At 44.0% G+C, this 20,369-nt stretch overlaps 1 protein-coding gene across 1 annotated transcript in view; it reads right to left on the reverse strand.

Moving 5' to 3' along the window:
- Nucleotides 1–20,369, reverse strand: part of PRKG1 (protein kinase cGMP-dependent 1) — a 988,282-nt gene that overhangs the window by 803,163 nt on the left and 164,750 nt on the right. The window lies entirely within an intron of this gene.

Consider the following 20,369-nt stretch of genomic DNA (forward strand, 5'->3'; position numbering starts at 1 on the left):
CAGGGGTTAAATTGCAGAGCCATCATCTCAAAAAGCCACTTGTGATTATGACATTTATCACCTAACCCATGATATTTAACTGCATACAGCAATTTTGTCACTCTTCAGCTGACATGTGTAAAACTTGCAATTTTGATTCTTCACAGGTCTTACATGTGTTGCACTGACTGCTTTTAATAGGGATCAACTGCCTCCTTTCCCAACTTGGTGCCATCCAGATGTTTTGGACTTCAATGCCCATCAGCCCCAGCCAGCATGGCAAATGGTCAGGAATGCTGCGACTTGTAGTCCAAAACATCTGAAGGGCACCAAGATAGGGAAGTCTGTTCTACAATACCTCAAACATGTTCAAATACAGCTGCTTAAATAGCAAACAAGCACACCTGATTCAAATAAACAACCTGTGCCAAGCTATGGTGTCATAGCTGGACAAGGCATGAAACTATCTTTGCTAACTTCTGACCCAGAATTAGTACCTTACTGTGCCTATACCAGCTGTTTGATAGGGAAAACATCTGCAGGTGAATATTTTCCTGCCACTACCTGCAACCTTTCTTAGATAGCAATGGTCTGGCCACAATTATCCATCAAAATGATGCTTTGGTAGGCTTGGCTAAGATTGTGGGGTATCCATCAAATAAATACATAATTTTCCTACATCCTACCTGTTTTGGAGCTCAATTTTTGACAACACAAAGGGTGAGGGTTGGAGACAGGGAAATGATAGCCCTTCTGAAATCCACTACCTGAAGCACCTGCTTCCTGATCCTTCACAGAAACCTTGGTCCTGTTAATGCATTTTAACTCTACTTTCAAACTATTCCTTTAATTATTTATTTACTCTAAATTAAAGGAACAAAATATCACCATTTTCTCTGTCTTCTCTTAAATAAGTTAACTTTATTTATAGCATATAAAAAACAAGTGGAAAGAAAAATCTATTCTCCCAGAAAGTAATTCACAAAAGATAACCATAGCAACACATTAACCTCAAAAATGATCTATGGATTTCTGGGGTATAGGATTCTGCTGGCCTTTAAGAGAGTGATATTTAACTTGAAGCCATCTCTAATTTAGCAATTTTCATTTCAAGTGTTAGGCTTACTCTGGTTTATAGCTACCAAGCTGTTGCTTTTACCCTGGATTCACAGCCCTCTAAGTTAAGTTTTGCTTAATTTTTCCCATCAGTAGTGCAAATGAAAATCACTGACCTTTCCTTCAAATATATTAAAGCTATTTCACTTAAAATGGGAAAATCTGCCTCCAGGTTTTCGTCTGTTAGTTCTTCACTACTATAGAACTGCGATCTTGTCTATTTTGCTTATTCTGGCCTTTGCATTTGCCCAGTAAAACACAGAAACACCTCTGCATCACACTTCCAGGAAGTGTCCAGGCAACATTTCTCTGGACCTGGTACAAACTTTGTAACACAGAGCCCCTTCCTTTCTTCCCCCTGAAAGGCCTTGTCTATTTTGGAAATTTTGGAAAAATGATCGGTGTCCTTTAGCAGCTTCTTTTCATCCTTTTGTTTAACCTCCTTACATTTCTGGCTGCCTGGTTTGTCAGGCATGGCAGTAGAGCATGGATGCAAACACACACACACACTACACGTAAGGCCAAATGCCTTTTATGCTCTGCTTGTTGTCTGTGGGATCTAGGGTCAGTTCTTCTATGCAGGGTGGAGACCAGAAGCCTAGCTGATTTACTCACATATATTCTAGGGCCTGTCAATCCTACCTGCAGAAGCACCATCTCCTACCATCCCTGGGATCAAAATGTCCTTGATTATGACGGTGCTAGCTTGCCCCTCTTTGCTGCCGAAGTCAGTTCCCACACCTACTTGGATCCTGCTAGCTGTGCACAAGTAATTCCAGCAGGAAGTACAGAACTCTGGGATTTGTCGTTCTTGAGAGAGCAGGGCACAAACAAGAAGTTTCAAATGACAAGTCCTAGAGTTTCTGGTAGAAGTGGATCTCTCCCTTTCTCTAGAGGAGAAACTGGGCCAGTAGCTCACTCTTCAGAATGTTACTCGTTGTGTTCTAACACTGCTACTGAATGGCTCCTGCAAATCTCACAAGATCTAGCCCCCCGTAGAGATATAGAGAAATGCATTTGCATAAATATCCTTAAACATGATCTACATGATCTATTTTTTCCTCACATAGTAATAGTCTTGTAGCCCAGGCCAGGCCCCTCTGAACACTCAGGGCTAGGTAAAATGTGCCCCTCCAACCAATGTTTGTAGTACGCCTTGCTTCTAGTATGTGGTTTTTTCTGCGTAGAACTGAGAAATGTAATGCTTGTAAAGCAAATTTGTTTGTTGATAATGATTTTATAAGAATACAGAAACTCACAACGTTTGGTAGAAATTTGCATTTTCCTTTAACGTTTAGAGGAAACCTTCTGCAAAAGAACCTAAGGGGCTGGGTCTCAGTGGATTGAGATGAAAGCCAATTTAGCACATTTAAGGAATTAAAGTTAAAAGTTTTACAGCACCATCCTTGGGAAAGACCACTGTCGAGTTTTTATGAATAAATCCCAAGTTAAACCCCTGGATTCTCCAGTCAAAGGATCTATGATAGCAGAGCTGGGTAAGGTACTACTGAACTAGAAGGATCAATTATATCACTGGAGCCTTTATAAATAAATGTAACTCAAACAGAATTCTGAAATGGGTGGAGTTTGAGATCGCTATGCAAAAGTAACTTCCCTAGAAATTTAGAATAATTTCCACAAAAAAATGCCAAAATGCCCACCCAGTTCACTCTCTCCAAATGGGAGCCCAATTTGGAAGAGCCATTTCATCTCGGCTCCTAAAGTCGAATATAAGAACTAGCACTGGGCCAAAAGTGGGACATTTTGCATGAAAGCTTTTGTCAGGTGCAAAAAGTGTGGCCCTCACTTATTTTGGGGGGAGGCGGTGGCTTAGTGGTTAAGACGCTGAACTGCAGACCAGAAGGTCGGCAGGACAGCAGTTCGAGACCCAAGTGCCGCATGATGGAGTGAGTTCCCGTCTTCAGTCCCAGCTCCTGCCACATAGCAGTTTGAAAGCAAGAAATTGCAAGTACATAAATAGGTACCGCTTTGGCGGGAAAGGTAACAGCGTTCCGTGCACCTTGGTGTTCAGTCATGCCGGCCACATGACCACGGAAGCGTCTTTGGACATCGCTGGCTCTTCGGCTTAGAAATGGAGATGAGTACCACACCCTAGAGTTGGACACGACTGGTTGGAGACACCTTTACCTTTACCTTTTTCTTCAGAAAAGGATTAACATATTGGCACATTTGGAGTAAGTACAGAAAACATTGCTCTCACTCTGAATTGGCTCTGTGACATTATCATATTTGGTTATATGGCATTTTGAGGTCATCAGACTCACTACATGAATCCCAATGTAATGGCAACACTTCCCAGCAAGTAGTAGCCCTGATTTCAAAGAAGAAGAAAACACACACCAAAACAGATACTTATCAGGCAGCAAGAGCCAACAGGACGTGTTGGGGGGAGGGCGCATTTCACACACACACCAAATCCACTTTTACACTAAAATGCTTCAGAGACAAACATTTTGCACAGCCTCATTAAGAACTCTCACCTATACTGCCAGTCAGATGCCCTTAGGAATTTCAAAGTAGGCATGTTATGTGTCCCCAGCATCTGCTAACTGAAAATATGTTGTTCATGAAGATGGAAGTTCCATTATGAATAATCAAAGCTAGCGGATATAAACTTTTTTCCTCTATGAATTTTTCTAATCCATTTTTCAACCATCTCTACTAGTGACTAGGGATGGACGAAAGTCACTTACCTGATCCCGAAGCTTGCTTCGTGGTGGGAGGGAGGCGCTCCGTCCCTCCCCTGAAATTCTGGGTGGGGGGGAGGCGCCCCGTCCCTCCCCGCCAAAATTCTGGCTGGGGGGGAGGTGCCCCATCCCTCCCCGCCAAAATTCTGGCCGGGGGGGAGCGCCCCGCCTTTCCAGACACGAAAGTTCTTCTCCTGCCAGGACACAAATGGTGGCGGCCATAGCCGCCGCTGTTTGCGTCCCTGGCCTGCAGTCAGCCATGATAGGCTACATAAATCTTTACGTAGCCTATCACGGCTGACTTTGAAAAAAAAAAGTGCATATGCAAATGGCGGCGCCCATGGGCGCCACCATTTGCGTACGCACTTCTTCCCCCCAAAGTCAGCCGTGATAGGCTACGTAAAGATTTACGTAGCCTATCACGGTGTTTTTTGAAAATCTAGCCGTGATAGGCTACGTAAATCTTTACGTAGCCTATCACGTTTGTTGTTGTTGTTTTTACTTGGAAATGGCGGCGGCAGCAGCCGGTCAGAAGACTGGCCACCACCGCCACCGCTGCCGAACCGCCGCCGAACTGCCGCCGGGAGCCGCCGCCGCCAGGGACATTCACCAAAGGAAAGTCCCATCCCGGGGGGGGGGGGTGGCAGACCGTTTCTCCACCAATTTCAGGGGGCCGAATGCATTGGCATTCGGCCTCCTGGAGATTCGTGGAGAAATTCTCCGACATCCCTACTAGTGACCATTACAACATTCCAGTAATTGCAATAAGTTAATATACATTATGTTCAGAAAAAGTACATCCCACCGTATTGCAATACAGTTAATAGTTAAGCAATTTCAAGTTTGAGTTCTTCAGGGACACTTAGGCAAATGTCATTCAGCCCCATCAACTTACTTCTTACATCCTTAGTTGGTTCTAAAATGTCATTCTTTGTCCTCTGTTTGACTTACAGTGCAATCCTATGCATGTGTACTCAGAAGCAAGTCCTGCTGAGTTCAATGGGGGTTACTCCCAAGTATGTAGATATAGGATTGCACCCTTGAGCCTTCAGTGCATTACCAGGGGTGAAAGATGCACCAATCATGCATATGAAAAGCAAAACAATGGTCAAACAGTTGTAAAAATAATAACAGAAAAGGGGGAGGAGAAAACAGATGTCTGAAAACATGCCAGAAAATGTTTGTTTTTTAACTGAAGTAGCTCTGCATTTTTAGTGGAAATTGCATTTTCTGTAAGTAAACTGATGTTTATAATAGTAAACAAAATATGAATGACAAGACAGGCATCCTTAAAATACTGTACATGTATCAGAAAGACATGGCCAAATAGGTCTCCAAAATACCTGAACATAGGTATGTTGAGGTCACATTAGTATTTATCATCCTTTACATGTTTTCTATAAACCTGTGCATTTCCCCTGGAATTAATAGCAGCTGTGGGAAGAAATTTAGATCTGGGCTGCGGATCCAAGTTGCAACCCTAATCAAAATAATCCCAATCCCTGCTGTGTCTTCTTTCTGTAAAATCAGAAGACATCAATAGTTCTAAGCACAAAACGTTCGCACCATATTAATATACTACTCAGTGTACCCATAACAAACATGAGTGCTGCACAAGGTATGGAGCTGTTCATTACCAAGATATTAAAAAGCCAAGGATAAAAAAAAATGGGTTGGATCCAGACTAACTTAATCATGCTTTAGTCCCATTGAAATCAGTGGAAATGGGGACATAAGTTAGTCATAACTAATGTGTCCCATTGAAATAAATGGGCCTAAAGCATGACTAACTTAGCCTCTATGGCAAATGTGGTCTGCATCCAGCCCAATGAATGTTAACCTCAGAGAGAGGGGGGGGGGAGATTCTGTTTTAAGATCACCAGTACATGCGGACTATGTGTTGGCCAGAGGCTAAATTAGTCACGTTTGGCTATAGACATGCCTGCTTTCAGCTATGGACATGGCCACTTTTTTCTCATGTGGCCCTTGACAAGTCACCTACTACCCATTACAGCCCCTGATCTGAAAAAGGTTGTATACCTCCAATCTAGTGTCTCCAGAGTACAAATCAGCATGCATGTAAAAGGAAAGTAGTAGATTCAAAAATGGCTTGAAGTTTCTTCCAAAATACAGGAAGTTGGATTCAGAGGAAGTTAGTCACATTTTAGTCCCATATCCATAGGAAGTTATGCTTTAGTCCCACTGATTTTACTGGGCCTAAAGTGTAACTAACATCCTCTAGATTCAACCCAACACTTTTCCAACCTAATATACAAAATCAGAGTATACAGTGGACAATGTAATGCTGGAAGCCTGGAACATACGAAGAGCACTGCTGAATCAGAGGAAAGGTATATCTAGCTCAGCAACGTATTTCCCGCAGTGTCTAATCAGATGCTTTTGGGAAGCCCATTAGGGCACTGATGCACCCCTTCAAAACCACTGCAATACCAGGGTGATATAAAGGGAGACTGAAGAATTCAGTCTCTACAGAATGAGGCTCAGGAATTCAGTCTGCAAATTCTGATACAAATTCACGTGATCTACACCTTCTGAACCGTCCTATGGGGATAGTCAGCCCCATCCAATGCAGGGCAGGTGGAACATGGGGGAGCGCCCTGCATTTATGGCTAGACATTGGAGCAGATGGAAGGATGCTGGTCTGCACATAGGAAGCTCTGTAACTGCGCTTCTATGGTCTCCTCCCCTCCCTGTCCCATAGAAGACCCCGTTTTTGCCTGCTCTGCACTGCTCTTACAAGCACAGAGCCAGGGATGAACCATGCTGCCTACGAGGGGTCGGGGGAGAGCAGTCAGGTTTCTGAGAACTGAAAAATCTTATGGCCATCTAGACACTTGTCTAGCAGCCATAGGATTACACCCCAAAGGTTACATGCAATCCTAAGCATGTTTATATAGAAAAAAGTTCTGAAGGGATGCTGGGAATTGTATGACTTTTTTCTGTCTAAACATGGAGCCACTCACAGAACCACATAGAGAAGCGTTTTCAGCTTTTCTCCGGTTTTTCCTGAAATCAGCTTTGGTCCGTCAGTGGCACATGAAGCAAGAAAAGCCGAGTATACACTCCCTAAAACCCAGCTTTTCTTGCTTCGTGTGCTGCTCACAGGCCAAAGCCAATTTCATCATGAAAAACATCATCACCCCTGTAGGTGATGCTCAGCAAATGAGAGAGTTGTTCCCCGCCCTGGTCAACGCTCCCCTGCTCAGGGAAGTTTACAGGAAGTGCTGGATTAAGCCCCTGTAGTTTACCCCACACTTCTCTCTTCTCATCCAGCATGATGGAGTGAATCCCCGTCCTGATCCTGAGAAAAAGCAAACCTCAATTCATAATAGCTACCCGGGAGTAAGTCCCACTGCCCTCTGTGACATTTACTTCCAAGTAAACATCCAGTGGGAAAGATGGGATCCAGCCAAACTTTATAAATCCCCTGCTTGAGACTGCAAGGGGGGCCAGATTCACTTCTTACAGGGGAGCAAAACTTACTTCTGAGTAAACATGGACAGAAGGGGGGGGCTTCACAGAGACTCTCAAGATGTACTTCTTATGGAGGGGAGTGAAACTTACTTCTGAGTAAACATGCCAGGGCACTTTTGGACACAGGCGTCCTTTCCCACTCTTTTCTCCCCCTCACCAGACCAAATTAGTTAGCCTTTTGCATTCATAAATACTAGCCTCTGATTAAGTCATTCACAATCACATCCCTGGGTCTTCATTTGCAACCCTGCAATGGCGGTGTTTTGCCACTTTAACAGACTGCATTAACCTTCATTCAGAAATACTACCGTCTCCGGTTCCTTCATTCTAGGGATGTACGAAATGACTTACCTGTTTTGTTTCGTGACATCCGCGCGGTGGGGGAGAGAAGCTCTGTCCCTCCGCCCGAAATCCTCGCCGGCTGACTCTGCTCCGCAGCAACTCCATGGAGCTGCTGGCCGGGGCCGCCCGCAGTGACATCCGGTCGCTGCTGGGCTGCGCAGGGACACAAATGGCAGCCACCGCAGCCACCACCATTTGCATCCCTTTTTTTCTCCGTGATAGGCTATGTAAATATTTTCGTAGCCTATCACGGCGAAAAAAAGGGAACGCAAATGGCGGCGGCTACAGCGGCTAAATATTTACGTAGCCTATCACGGCCTCCGCAGGGACGCAAATGGCGTCCCTGCGTTAGCCATGATAGGCTACGTAAATACGTAGCCTATCATGGCAAAAATCGTGAAGCGAATGACGGCCGCAGACGCCATTCGCAAAGCAGCGCGAACGGCACCAGGTAGGTGCTCCGTTTCGCGCACCTTTCGCGGGGTGGTGGGGCGGGGGGGGGCTTCATTCTACCATGGATTTCGGGGGGCCGAATGCACTGGCATTTGGTATCACTGAGATCCATGGCAGAATTCTCCGCCATCCCTACTTCATTCACAATCGTAGTGTTTTGCCCCTTTGATAGAGCTCAATAACCTTTTTCATCCAGAAATACTAGCCAGTTTACCCTGCTTGTGTGTGTGTGCCCAAAAAAGTTTTGGGCAGGGGAAGCCGAGGTGATAGCAGCAGCTGCTGCCGCCCTGCCAAGCGCTAGCAGAGGGAGGCAGCAGCTGCAACAGTACTAATAATGATAATAATAACAGACACTGCTGTGGGAACACCCCTAAACCTGGGTGAAGTAAGGCTCAGTTTGCCCATCCCTACTTCTGAGTAAGCACAGTTACCCAGCACTCAGTGAATGAATATTTAAATGGAGAGGCAGTGATTGAGCAGTTTTAAGAAAAAGGGCTGGCAAAGGAATTTTCCCAACCCCTCTGCTCCTTCAGGCAAAGTGCAATGGAAGGCAATGAGTTACTTCCTAGTTGACATTTAGCCCTCTGCTCTCTCCACACCCTTGCCCCATGCAACCTTCCTTTCCGCCAGTCAGTACCACTTCCACCCGCCTGCAGCAAAGCCAGCTGAGGTCACATAGACTGCCAAACTGCACTGAAGCTGCTGTGATGGAAAAAACTGTCACAAAATGAGTATGGAGGGAAAAAAATGGATTTAGAAATGCCATGCTAGCTGCGTGCGTCATCTGACACGATCGATTTGGGGTGGAGTAGAACTGGAGTGAAAGTCTTGTGGAGATACCCCTATGGATAGATTGTACCGTAAGAATATTTATGGCAGATTGTTCCACTGGTTCTCCACTACCTGGAAATGTAGCCATCTAGGAAGACTTAAATCAGGAAGGCCCCATACATATAGTCCTGTCACCTTGGTAAATGTGATAAAATAAACATTTGACTTCAATCTAGCAGTATCCTTTACTCACAGTCTTCAGGATCCCAAATGTTTCTGTGTCTTGGTAACATACATACATATTCTTGATGTGTCTGGTAAGCCCTGTAAACCAAATAACTATTGCTCTACAATTTGCTTATCAGCTACATACAAAATACTAATTTCAGTGGTTAACCAGATGAAACCATAATTTGAGCATAAACAATATAATTATGTGGGAACGGAATGGATGGCCAAAAGGAATATATGTTTGTAAAGATCTATTTATCATTGATGCTGTAATCTTGAAGAAGACACACTCAAAAAACACAATTTCTCAGCATACACTGACTACCAGAAGGTCTTTGATTCTGGCACCTTCAAGTTCCCTTGCAAAACAAGGAGTAGTAGCGGCACTTTCAAATGTATAGGGAGTACAAAGAGAAGCCCATTATTACAGCGATCAGTCTCCGTGGTGCTGCAGCACATCTTGTTTTTTGCATGCCTTCTCTGAGGATAAGACTCTTGTGCTTGGGGAGTTAGTTTTTTAAATCCTGAGCTGTTTGATGTTCCTTAAAAATCTAACACCAGCCTCAGGGGGCTCAATCCAGATTAGGAACACAATTCAGCATAGAGGGAATTCAAGCTTTTCCACCCTGCTGTTGGGAGAGAATCCCACACATGGGATTTAAAGACATAGTTAACATCATGTCTGGTTCAACCCTAAAAGTAATAGGAGATTTTAAGAGGTGTCTTCAATATAGCAGCCACATGTTTCAAAGACAGGGAAGCTTTCTGTAAAACACATGCAATTTCTCCAGAAGTCTGTCTGCAGTGTTTCATGCAGCTGTTCTATGGCAGGGGTTAACAACTTGTGGCCCTCCAGATGCTTTGACTACAAGTCGACTTTTTGCTGTCTAAACATGCACAGCATTGCACCCTTAATTGTTCAACTACATGCCTAGATTAACCAAGGCATGTGATACTTCAGAAAGAATATAACATATTGTTATTTTTCTATGCTGTATGTGTGTAAGCACATGTCTATGAGCATCCGCATGTCTCCAGCAGTGATGCTGCAATCCTGATTTCAAAAGTCATTCTTTCAGGTTTTTACAACCCAACGGAATCACATTACCTGACACCAAAGAGTGCTTAATCTCTTGGCAATTGATGAGCAGTGGCTGGAAAGCAATTTTAAAAATTAAACACAGCTGGAGCCTTTGGAATCAGTGTGGCCATATTCTTCTTTCATAGCTTAAATGTTTTGCAATCTTGATACTGACTTGTAGCAGAACAGTTTTGGGGTGGCCTAAAATAAGGTATTCTAAGCCAGATCCCATCAGCTACACTGATGCAATCCAACACTGAAATCATCATGGATACAGCACCTTGACTGGGATCATATCTGTGTGACATTTATTTTGGGGTTATGCCCTTTCCAGTGAAGTGTGGAACTGTTCTTCCTCCCTCATGACAGTCCATAGAGGTTATAAAATAGGGGTGAGCAACTTGTGGCTCTCCAGATGTTGTTGGACTGCAATCCCCATCATCCTTAACCAATATAGCCAACGGGGAGGGATGGTGGGAGTTGTGGCCTTCCAGATGTTGTTGCACTGCAACTCCCATAATCCTTAATACAGCAATGGTGAGGGAATTGTGGTCCAACAACATCTGGAAGGCCACAGGTTGCGCACCCCTTTTATAAGACATTTGCTTGATAAAATGTATGGCTGCTGGTCCTCTTGCTTTTATGATAGCTAATGCTGCCTTGACTCTTTTTTGTCAATATTTCTATGGATTTGATTTGTGCAGTCATGGCAGTCTTCACATTTAAATGGGATTGCAGGGGTAGAGAAATGTGGGGTGTGTCCAAACAGTCCACAGTGAAAATACATCTTCCATGTGCCACTTTTCTCCCAGGTGCTATTGCTCACAGTCTCAACCACCCTAACCATTAGGCGAGGTGAGGCAGTTGCTTTGGCTAGCAGAATCTTACCTTTATTAAGGGGCAACTGATGTCCTTTGTCCAAACACATCCATTCATAACGTTTATACAGAATATTTAAGATGATGATGATGGTTAAAAACTAGTCTCTCTGAAAGATGGCGGCAGAGCACAAGGGCAAGAAAGACTACTTTTCCAACATGGTTGGCTGCAGGCCTCACCACACACAGCATCCTGTGGAGCTCCTCCTTACCTGGGAGTGAACTGAAAGGTGCAAAAAGGAGTGTTTTCTATTATCTGTGTGCCCCATGTGCTGCTGAAGATTAGCAGCATTTAACATTTAGGGATGCAAATAAAGCTAGATAATCAAGCATCTGCTCTGTTGGAGAAGGGCTCCAGTGATTAACAATTCAACAGCAACTATACATTAAACATCCGTTCACCAATCAGGAAGTAACACTTATAAGGTGTAACGTAACACTTCTACGGTGTAAGGATTACAATCAGCAAAACCTTATACTTCTGAAAGAGTTAATGCGATTAGTCACTTTATATGGGAGAGATATCAAGGAAGAAAACCTCAATTTACAATTATACTGAATTACCTAACAGCCCCACATTTGAAAAGAGAAGTTGCAAAGGTTGGTGTACTCTGTGAGGGAGAGTTCTAGTTCTTTCATTTCTCCACCCACCTACCATCTGTTTTATTCATCCTTTCCCTCATTACTTTCTTCTTTCCAATTCATTTGCTTTCCATACAAAATAGGCAGCAGGGATATGCATCAACATTTAGGTTTAAAGATCATTCTTGTTGTTGTTGTTGTTGTTCAGTCATTCAGTCGTATCCGACTCTTCGTGACCCCATGGACCATAGCACGCCAGGCCTTCCTGTCCTGCGCTCTCTCCCGGAGCGTGCTCAAGTTCATATTCATTGCATTGGTGATGCTATCTAGCCATCTCATCCTCTGCCATCCTCTTCACCTTTTGTCTTCAGTCTTTCCCAGCATCAGGGTCTTTCCAGTGAGTTTTCTCTTCGCATTAGGTGGCCAAAATATTTGAGCTTCAGTTTCAGTATCTGTCCTTCCAATGAGCACTCAGGGTTGATTTCCTTTAGGATGGACTGATTTGACCTCCTTGCAGTCCAGGGCACTCGTAAGAGTCTTCTCCAGCACCACAGTTCGAAAGCATCAATTCTTTGGTGCTCAGCCTTCCTTATAGTCCAGCTCTCACAGCCATACGTTACTACTGGGAAAACCATAGCTTTCATTATACGGACCTTTGTCGGCAAGGTGATGTCTCTGCTTCTTACTATGCTGTCTAGGTTTGCCATAGCTTTCCTCCCAAGGAGCAAGCGTCTTTTAATTTCATGGCTATAGTCACCGTCTGCGGTGATCTTGGAGCCCAAGAAAGTAAAATCTGTCACTGCTTCCATTTCTTCCCCTTCTATATGCCAGGAAGTGATGGGGCCAGATGCCATGATCTTCGTTTTTTTAATGTTGAGTTTCAAACCAGCTTTTGCACTCTACACTTTCACCCTCAACAAGAGGCTCTCTAGATCCTCTTCGCTTTCTGCCATTAGGGTGGTATCATCTGCGTATCTGAGGTTGTTGATAATTCTCCTGGCAATCTTAATTCCGACCTGTGATTCATCCAACCCGGCGTTTCTCATGATGTACTCTGCATATAAGTTAAATAAGCAGGGTGACAATATGCAGCCTTGTCGTACTCCTTTCCCAATTTTGAACCACTCGGTTGTTCCATGTCTGGTTCTTACTGTTGCTTCTTGATCCTCGTACAGGTTTCTCAGGAGACAGGTAAGGTGGTCTGGTACTCCCATCACTTTAAGAATTTGCCAGAGTTTGTTGTGATCCACACAATCAAAGGCTTTAGCGTAGTCAATGAAGCAGAAATAGACGTTTTTCTGGAATTCTCTTGCTTTCTCCATGATCCAGCGAATGTTGGTGATTTGATCTCTAGTTCCTCTGCCTCTTCAAAACCCAGCTTGTACTTCTGGTAGTTCTCAGTTCACATACTGCTGAAGCCTAGCTTGTAGGATTTTGAGCATCACCTTGCTGGCATGTGAAATGAGCACAATTCTACAGTAGTTTGAACACTCTTTGGCGTTGCCCTTCTTTGGAATTGGAATGTAAACTGACCTCTTCCAGTCTTGTGGCCACTGTTAAGTGTTCCAAATTTGTTGGCATATTGAGTGCAGCACTTTAACAGCATCATCTTTTAGGATTTTAAATAGCTCAGCTGGAATACTGTCATTTCCGCTAGCTTTGTTGTTAGTAATGCTTCCTAAGGCCCACTTGATTTCACTCTCGAGGATGTCCGGCTCAAGTTCAGTGACCACACTATCATGGCTATCAGGGACATTAAGATCTTTCCTGTATAGTTCTTCTGTGTATTCTTTCCACCTCTTCTTAATCTCATTTGCTTCTGTTAGGTCCCTGCCTTCTTTGTCCTTTATCATGCTCGTCTTTGCACAAAACGTTCCCTTGAGATCTCCGATTTTCTTGAAGAGATCTCTAGTCTTTCCCATTCTATTGTTTTCCTCGATTTCTTTGCATTGTTCATTTAAGAAGGCCTTCTTGTCTCTCCTTGCTATTCTCTGAAACTCTGCATTCAGTTGGATATATCTTCCCCTTTCTCCCTTGCTTTTCGCTTCCCTTCTTTCCTCAGCTACTTGTAAAGCCTCATCAGACAGCCACTTGGCTTTCTTGCAGTTCTTTTTCTTTGGGATGGATTGAGTTGCTGCCTTCTGAACAATGTTACAGACTTCCGTCCATAGTTTCTCAGGCACTCTGTCTATCAGGTCTAATCCCTTAAATCTATTCCTCATCTCCACTGTATATTCATAAGAGATATGATTTAGGTCATACCTGAATGGTTTAGTGGTTTTCCCTATGTTCTTCAATTTAAGCCGAAATTTTGTGATAAGACGGTCATGATCTGAGCCACAGTCAGCTCCAGGTCTTGTTTTTATTGACGGTATAGAGCTTCTCCATCTTTGGCTGCAAAGGACATAATCAATCTGATTTCAATATTGACCATCTGGTGATGGCCATGTGTAGAGTCGCCTCTTGTGCTGTTGGAAAAGAATGTTCTTCCACTCACTAATACGCAAGCAAATGCCATGTTGTTTGGAGGTGTATGGCATTTGCCAATCTGAAGCATCCATATAGGCATGTTGTCTGCAAAATAATAGGTAACTATAGAAAACTATAGATGGTTGTCTTGTGCAATCTAGTTGACAGTAGCACTCTATCCACTGAAAACACAGTACTCAGGCACCTGTTCCTTTATTTATTATCGCATTTGCCTTCCTCTCCCTACTACTGAGAGTCACAATGAAAGTTGACTAAATTAATGGCAGGGGCCTAATTGCAATTGGTTGGACAACCAGCAAACTTATGAACAGTCAATATTCTGTCTTGATGGACTGTTCCCTAAAGGGTGCTGCTTTTATTTTCTGCTCCTTGTCCTAATCTTAAGAGAAATGTATAGGGCCAAGGGGGTCATAACCCTGATAAACAAAGAACAGAGGGAAAGGATCGGTAGATAACTGTGTACCTATATCCTCCTGTTAAGAAATTATTTGAATCAGATAATTAATCAGTGTATCCTTTTACAGAAAACTCTACCAGAAGCCAAATTAAAACAAACAGACAAATACCAGAAGCAGAATATAGATAAGATGCTAGGAGCACAGAGCCATGGTTTTTGCTTACATTACCATGTATTGGTGATGGATGATCTTCTTTGGAAGAGTCACAGTGTGACCCTGTTCTTGATCTCTCATTGGCTTTTGATACTGTTGACCACAGTGTCCTCCTGGACAGCCTCCAGGAGTTGGGAACTGGCGGCACAGTGTTACAGCAGTTCAGCTCTTATGGGGTCGATTCCAGAGAATAACATTGGGTGTTTGTGCTTCGGCCCCTTGAGAGTTGAACTGTGGGCTGCCACAGGGCACGATTTTGTCCCTAATGTTATTCAATAACTATGTGAAGTCACTGGCAGAGGTCATTAGAATATTTCAGGCAAGGTGTCACCAGTACGCTGATAACACACCCAGCTCTACTTCTGAATCAGGAGAGGTCATGCACATTCTAAACCAGTGCCTGGATGCAGTTATGGACTGGATGCAGTCTTGGGCTAATACACTGAAGTTAAATCCTGAGAGACTCTATGGGTGGGCAGTTCCCAAGTCCGGGAACTGGGATATTTGCCTGTGCTGGATGGGATTACACTTCCTCTGAAGGAGGAGGTATGTAGTTTGGGGGTGCTCATGGACCCATCCTTGTCACTGGAGGTCCAGGTGACCACAGTGGCCTGGAGTGCCCATTACCAGCTTCAGTTGGTGCGCCAACTGCACCCATTCCTGGAGAGGGATAGCCTAGCCACACCGTGGTGATTCATGCACTGGAAATGTCATGATTAGCCTACTTTAATGCAATCTGTGTGGGGCTGCCTTTGTACCTGGTTCAGAAGCTGCAGCAGGTGCAGAATGCAGCAGCTAAGAGGCTCAGTAGAGCACCTAGCTATACACACATTACACCAGTGTTAGAAGAACTGCACTGGCTGCCTATTAGCTACTGAGCCATGTTCAAGGTTTTGTGGTTGACATTCAAAGCCCTAAACAACTCGGGGCCAGGATACCTAGCTGACTGCTTTCCCCTATATACACCAAATTGACCCCAAGATCTTCCGAGGAGGGCTTATTGGTCATTCCGCAATCAACCAGTGGAGTCTGGTGGCTCCAATGTCAGTGGAGTGGTGAATCCACTCCAGATTTCAGTCAGAACCAGTCAGAACTCTAAAGGAGCTATCCAAGGTACAAAGCATCTTCGATAGCTCCTTTAGAATTCTGACTGGTTCTGACTAAAACCTGGAGCAGGCCTTCTTGGTAGTGGCAACCAACAGTGTATTGTCAGGTAATGAAACATAAGTGGGCCTTCTTGGTAGTGGTGTCCACCCTCTGGAACTCTCTCGTATGTGTAATTCTACAGGCAGAAACTGTGGCGATGTCAAACGCCTCTTGGAAATGCATTTGCTCATGCTTTCCCTGACTTGAGCATGACACTGCTCTGTTTTACTGTTTCTTGTAATGTTTTTAAATTATTTATTATTTTATGCTTTTTTTTACACTGTTTTATATATTATATTGCATGTCTTTTTGTGTAAACTGCTTGGAAATCCCAGGATGTCAAACAGTGTAAAGCAACTGCAAGCAAGCAAGGGCAGAGTTTAGCCCTGGGGATCTACTTAAGGAATCCTATGCATGTTTAGAGAAATAAATGTCCTACAACTCCCAGCATCCCTCCAGGCAACCATGCTGGCTGGGGCATGTTGGGAATTGTAGGACTTTTTTCTGTCTAAACATGCATAGGGTTGTGTCTTAAGTTTTACTAGAAACCAAAGAAACAAAGAAACATAGAAACAATGGGAGCCTGGTGCAAATTCAGAACTTGGTGGGTGAAACTAGATGCAACAGGATGGCTCAGGGGGTGGAGCCAATCACCTACTACACCCCATAAACCATATATTGCATCTACAAGTTCAAAAAAAAAAAATCTATATCTGAGATTCTAAAGATTTTAACAACCTGATTTAGGGGTTTTAACAACCTGATTTAGAATGGGGCTGTGGGGGTTGCTTTGTTGTTTCCAAGTAACAACTTGCTGATCTACTCCAAATCAGAGATCTACCAGTAGATCCTGATCTACCTTCTGCCCATCATTGTGGTAAAGTGGCATGTAAATTGATGTAAATAACACTATGTAAATAATAACATTAACTCAATCTCTCTCAGAAAGAAGAGCTTCACATGTCGGAAAAGTACATATATAAAGGCTCAACAGATGTGTATATTATTTCCATAATTCATCATTTCCTTCACAAAGCATGCCAATATACTTGCTTACCATAAATTCACTTGTCAGGATCACCACCTCATCTGAAAATCACATCTCGTGTATCTAACCAAAAGTACTTTTAAAAAGAGCTGATCTTCATTTAGCTTATTCACAGAACGAATTATAGCAAAATTGGAAAAGATAAACTTTACTCACATCAGAAGCAGAGAAACTGACCTATGACATCTTTGGCAGAGTAGATAATTACTTTAAAAATATAGGCCACTCTTCATGAACATTTTGATTTCTTTCCCTATCTGCAATGAAAGCCATCTGTTGTGCATGGCTGAGTTCATGAATTTTCAAGCCCATTTCTATATAGAACATGCAGAATGGCTTTTGTAATAGGAAAAAAAATGTAGTAGAGCACTGAATACTTCATTAAAAAAGAATATTTCTAATCCAAGTTTAGGTTACAAATAAAAAAGCCCCAATCTGACCACTGAGCTTTATTTTCAGGTACTTTCAAAATTTTTCAGAATTGAAAGAATCCAAGGACCACATCATACATTATGTGTTTAAGGTGTACACCTATTTTAAGCTGAGGAAAGAAGGGAAGCAAAAAGCAAGGGAGAAAGGGGAAGATATATCCCACTGAATGCAGAGTTCCAGAGAATAGCAAGGAGAGACAAGAAGGCCTTCTTAAATGAACAATGCAAAGAAATCGAGGAAAACAACAGAATGGGAAAGACTAGAGATCTCTTCAAGAAAATCGGAGATCTCAAGGGAATGTTTTGTGCAAAGACCGGCATGATAAAGGACAAAGAAGGCAGGGACCTAACAGATGCAGATGAGATTAAGAAGAGGTGGAAAGAATACACAGAAGAACTATACAGGAAAGATCTTAATGTCCCTGATAGCCATGATAGTGTGGTCACTGAACTTGAGCCGGACATCCTCGAGAGTGAAGTCAAGTGGGCCTTAGGAAGCATTACTAACAACAAAGCTAGTGGAGATGACAGTATTCCAGCTGAGCTATTTCAAATCCTACAAGATGATGCTGTTAAAGTGCTGCACTCAATATGCCAACAAATTTGGAACACTCAACAGTGGCCACAAGACTGGAAGAGGTCAGTTTACATTCCAATTCCAAAGAAGGGCAACGCCAAAGAGTGTTCAAACTACTGTAGAATTGTGCTCATTTCACATGCCAGCAAGGTGATGCTCAAAATCCTACAAGCTAGGCTTCAGCAGTATGCGAACCAAGAACTACCGGAAGTACAAGCTGGGTTTCGAAGAGGCAGAGGAACTAGAGATCAAATCACCAACATTCGCTGGATCATGGAGAAAGCAAGAGAATTCCAGAAAAGCGTCTATTTCTGCTTCATTGACTACGCTAAAGCCTTTGATTGTGTGGATCACAACAAACTCTGGCAAATTCTTAAAGTGATGGGAGTACCAGACCACCTTACCTGTCTCCTGAGAAACCTGTACAAGGGTCAAGAAGCAACAGTAAGAACCAGACATGGAACAACCGAGTGGTTCAAAATTGGGAAAGGAGTACGACAAGGCTGCATATTGTCACCTTGCTTATTTAACTTATATGCAGAGTACATCATGAGAAATGCCGGGTTGGATGAATCAGAGGTCGGAATTAAGATTGCTGGGAGAATTATCAACAACCTCCGATATGCAGACGATACCACCCTAATGGCAGAAAGCGAAGAGGATCTCAACAGCCTCTTGTTCAGGGTGAAAGAGGAGAGTGCAAAGGTGGTTTGAAACTCAACATTAAAAAAACTAAGATCATGGCATCCAGCCCCATCACTTCCTGGCATATAGAAGGGGAAGAAATGGAAGCAGTGACAGATTTTACTTTCTTGGGCTCCAAGATCACCGCAGACGGTGACTGTAGCCATGAAATTAAAAGACGCTTGCTCCTTGGGAGGAAAGCTATGGCAAACCTAGACAGCATAGTAAGAAGCAGAGACATCATCTTGCCGACAAAGGTCCGTCTAATCAAAGCTATGGTTTTCCCAGTAGTAATGTATGGCTGTGAGAGCTGGACTATAAGGAAGGCTGAGCGCTGAAGAATGGATGCTTTCGAACTGTGGTGCTGGAGAAGACTCTTACGAGTGCCCTGGACTGCAAGGAGGTCAAATCAGTCCATCCTAAAGGAAATCAACCCTGAGTGCTCATTGGAAGGACAGATACTGAAACTGAAGCTCAAATATTTTGGCCACCTAATGCGAAGAGAAAACTCTCTGGAAAAGACCCTGATGCTGGGAAAGACTGAAGGCAAAAGGAGAAGGGGACGGCAGAGGATGAGATGGCTAGATAGCATCACCGATGCAATGAATATGAACTTGAGCACACTCCGGGAGAGAGCGCAGGACAGGAAGGCCCATGGGGTCATGAAGAGTCGGACACGAGTGAACGACTGAACAACAACAGTGGAGGGTAAAGGCGGCAAAACACATTTACAAATGTGAATCATATATAGCAGGGTGGAACCTGTGGCCCTCCAGAAGTTTTGAACTATAATTTCCACTATTCCTGACCATTGGCTATGGGCCTGGATGTGTCTGCTGGCACTGGAGTCCAACAGCATCTGAAGACTTGACTCCAATGGAGACTTTTTTCTTTTTTTAATCTCCATGTGGAGTGTGGGATGTGGAATTTGGGGAAGAAAATGGGTGAGTGGTAGGGATGTACAAAAGTCACTTACCTTTTCATAGCTTGGATTCGCGGTGGGGGGGAGGCGCTCTGTCCCTCCCTCCAGAATCCTTCCTGGGCCGACTCTGCTCTGCTCCACAGCCAGCAACGGCCATCCACAGCCAGAGTTCCAGCCACGGCTGGCTGCTGCGGACGCAAATAGTGGCCGCCATAGCGGCCACCATTTGAGTCCTGCCAGGCTGCCATGATAGGCTACGTAAGTATTTACGTAGCCTATCACAGCAAAGAGCAGGGGCGCAAACAGCGGCCGCTATGCTGTTTGCGCCACTGCTCTTTCCGTGATAGGCTACGTATTTACGTATCCTATCACGGTAAAGGTGGCTACGCAAATGGCGTTGTGGCCGCCATTTGCGTCCGCAGCAGCCGGCCGAGAGACCAGCTGCCGCCGCCGCCAGAGCCGCCACCGGAGCCGCCGACACCAGAACATCCGCCCCAGGTAAGCTTCATCCCGGGGGGGGGGGGATTCTGGGGTGGGGGAGGCCATTCTGCCACGGGTTTCGGGGGGCCAAATGCCAGTGCATTCGGCCTCACTGAAATCCGTGGCGGAATTCTCCGCCTTGCCTAGAGAGCGGGAAGGTTTAATCCCCTCTTCCAAGTGCGCTCTAGTCCCAATCCAAATTGGGTCAGCACGCAAGTTACACTAAAGAAAATGATTAGATTCAGCTACATGCTACATAATTAACATAATGTGCAGTTTGACCCTTAGAAATCAAGACACACATCCTTCCTGGGAGTACAAGTATTTCCAACATTAGTCACAGC

This window comes from Heloderma suspectum, chromosome 3 (assembly GCF_057233095.1).
Source record: "Heloderma suspectum isolate Gila_16-S chromosome 3, 16-S_ref, whole genome shotgun sequence".
In the NCBI taxonomy this organism is placed as follows: domain Eukaryota; kingdom Metazoa; phylum Chordata; class Lepidosauria; order Squamata; family Helodermatidae; genus Heloderma; species Heloderma suspectum.